Raw genomic sequence first — 3,536 nt, forward strand, 5'->3', positions numbered from 1 at the left:
ACTCCTCAGAGAGAAGCATGGTTTGTGGCAGAAAAGGAAATCCGTTTTGAAATCGCTTGTGGATTTGGGGTGGCCTGTTGCTTTATACATATCATTCTCCTTTGTCTTTTTGAAGGTGTTTTTGGGAAGAGGGTAAATCATATTTTGTTTAGCATCTGTTAACTTGATTCTAACTTTTAAATATTTAACGATAGGACATGTAGGCCTCCATCTGTACTCTTGTCTAGGAACAGGCTTATGAGGGGTAGCCTGATACCTACAACAGCCTATGAGGGAGGGGCTGTCGTGAAGTTCATTTCACAGATGGAGAAAATGAGGGTGGCTTAACATGTGACGGTCACATGTATTTGTCACCAACTATGTGCTAAAAACTGGAGAAGTCATCGTGAGCGAGAGGGAAAAAATAATAGCCCCTTCTTTATCTTTAAATGGGGCAGTTACTCATCCTGGATAATTTGGGGCATTCCGTGCACACCTGTTGACCCAACGTAATTAATAACTCCCCCTTTCACCCTCAAGAGTCTTGGTTTGGACAATAAATTATACCATGACCCTACTTTTAGGCCTTTACTGTGTAGTAGGAGAGACAGAAATTCATCAAAGAATGACACAGTACGTTAATACTACAGCTGTGATGAAAACGAAGCAGAAGAAATGATGGGTAAAGCAAATATGGGGAATTGTCACTTCTAAGGAGGTGGCACCAAAGGAACAGTGATGATGAGCATGGGGCAAGGAAGAGGGCTGAGCATTCCAGGCTTGGGAAGATCAAAGGGAAAATGAAAATTCTGCACTGTGTTTTAAACTTGTCTTTGCTATAATCACCATTTAACTCGACTTCTATCCTTGTTAACAAACAAGTGTTTTTTGTTAACTGCAAGAGAATCTGGGGTGGGGGGGGGTTATACTGGCTGAATTCATTATAACAAGATTAAAGAAAGGTAGTTGATGAGTTAAATACTTAAAAATGTTAATGTTCTAAGACATACGGGGAGTAAATTGAATTTACTTTCTTATCAAGAAGGTACACGAGTAATACAGTCCCAAGATTAAAGGCAATAGAATTATTCATTGACGTTTCAGTAAATGCTCATAAGGGCCTGTTGACTTGAGTCTCACAAGATACAAAATAGATACAATTGTAACAAGACTTCACCCTACCTGGCTAATGATTACATTCTTCGTCTCATTAAGGAACCTGATGTGCAAATATTTACAAAAAGCTAGCTGAATGTTTTGTAATTGCAAAGCTAGGAAGATACTGATTTTAAGGTTCTACTGTTTAAAACTTGTACTCAGTGTGTACGAAGTCCCCTTGGGGGCAGAGTCGTCAAAGCATCTTCAAGGGCAGCAAGGAGGGCTGGTTGCCTGGGGGACTCATGAAGAGGGTCTTGGAAGTGAGTGAGGTGAGGCTGGGGTCGAGGCAGCCTGGCGAGGAGCTTGGGACTCATCCCAAGAAGCATGAGAAGCCACAGAAAAATGTGACTCAGTTTTGAGAGTGACCTTCAGGAAAGACCTAATTGGACTTGAGCTTTGGCCTAATGTGGGCCAGAGGTCACTGAGGAGGTAGCTGACAGGACCATTGTGGAGAGAGGACAAATAGCAGCAGTCTAATTCCCAAGATATTCAGGTGGTAATAGGAACTTGACTGAGGGGTGAAGTGCTGTTCATTTTATCATTTGGTGTTTATTGAGCACCTGCTATGTGCTGGGCATCGTTTTGGGTGAAGGAAACGAGAGAGGAGAGAAGACAGGTTGATCAAGGATGGTGCTCGGATGTATGGCTTTCGTAACTGGAAGATGAGCATATCATTCCCTGAGACAGGGACTCCTGGAGGAGGGCTGAGTTTGAGGGAGCAAAGCATAAGCCATTGGGGGAATCCTACATTTGAAGTGCCTGTGGGACATCCAAGTGGAGATGTCAAGCAGGCAGGTGGACACACAGATCCAGAATTCAGCTGAGAGCTGTAAGCTGGACATTAAAATCTGGAAGTCATGTACATTTCCGTGGTGACCGAAGCCGTTACCTCGATAGATCACCAGGCAGAGAAAGTATAATCAAGGAGGGGAAAAGGAGTCTGAGAAGGAGAAGAAAAGAACAGCCAGAAGCAGCAGAAGGAAAACTGAGACAGTCCTATGACAGAAAAGCCAAGGGAAGTATTTCAAAAAGAAAGCGGTCAACCATGTCAAGAGTTACTCAACAGCCCAAGGTCATCCAACTAATAAGTGGAGGAATTAAAATTTCAAACCAGGTCTAACTATTTAATAAATGGAGCTGGGACAAATGGCTACTTATACGGAAAAAAGATAGACCCCTACCTCACACCACATGCAAGTATAAATTCTAGCTGAGGTCAAGGACTAAAAGTGAGGAATGAGTCAGAGTTTGTACCTAAGGAGCCCAATGTGTCAGCGAGTGGTTCTCAACTCTGTACCCAAGTACCCACAGATGACTGAACATTCTCCACAGAACGCTGGGAAGCCTGTGCACTTGCAAAAAGTGAGAAATTTCTCGGAAGTCTCCACTTTTAGCTCACGTGAACTGAGTTTGTGATGCCAGAACTCCCATGTTTATATATGCATGAATATGCGTGTACAGAGTGCGTTATGCCAGCGCTCTCATACATATATATATATATGTGTGTATATATATACACACACACACACATATACATATATATATGTATGTATATATATATGTGTATGTGTGTGTATGCATGTGTATGTATGTATGTATGTGTATATATATATAGTGGTTTTATAACAAAAGGCTGTGTTGCCCCCAGATCTTTTCGGGAATACAGCACATCCGCCTCCCCAAAGTGTGGACACAGGCAGTTCCAGAGCCACATTTCAATATGGTCCCTTCTTTCCAAGAGTCCCAGGGGCTCCTTCCTGAGGCCCCTACTCCTTCCTGCTTTTTCAATTTGAAACGAATCCTCCAGGGAGGCAGGAGAGAGCAAGGAATCAGATCCTGGGGGTGCGAGTCCCGGGGATCTGGGTGAAAATCCTGGGTCTGTCCCTGGCCGGCTGTGTGACCGTGGGCAAGTGTCTCCACTGTTGTAAGAAATGCCTGTGGGTCTGGGTCAGAATTTTCCTAGCAGAATGTCTGGTGCTTGGAGCAACAAGGACAGCAGAAGCAGATGTGGACTTGCCCACAAGGACACTTTGCAGGGAGGGCGCACACGCCTGACTTCTGAGACTTCTTGCTCTAGGGACTAGAAAAGGATACTTTAGAGGATAAGAAAAAGATATTTGAGAAGAAATAGCTGAGAACGGGGTGGGGGCTTTGAGGCTGAATCTGGGAGTTGGCTGTAGCTCGTATCTACTAACCTGATAGTAACTATCACTAAATTACAAAGCCAGCATTGTAGGGAAACTTAATAAAAGGCCATGGAGACGGGTGGGAGATGCTAGCATGGCCATTCGTCCTCTCCCTCATCCACGTATATAACACATTTCCAGTCTCCGACTCTTCTTCCAAAGCATCTCGGAAACACTCCACCTCTCTGATTCTCTAGCTACAGGATGGGGGCA

Source organism: Pteropus vampyrus, unplaced genomic scaffold (assembly GCF_000151845.1).
Source record: "Pteropus vampyrus isolate Shadow unplaced genomic scaffold, Pvam_2.0 Scaffold138, whole genome shotgun sequence".
Classification (NCBI taxonomy): domain Eukaryota; kingdom Metazoa; phylum Chordata; class Mammalia; order Chiroptera; family Pteropodidae; genus Pteropus; species Pteropus vampyrus.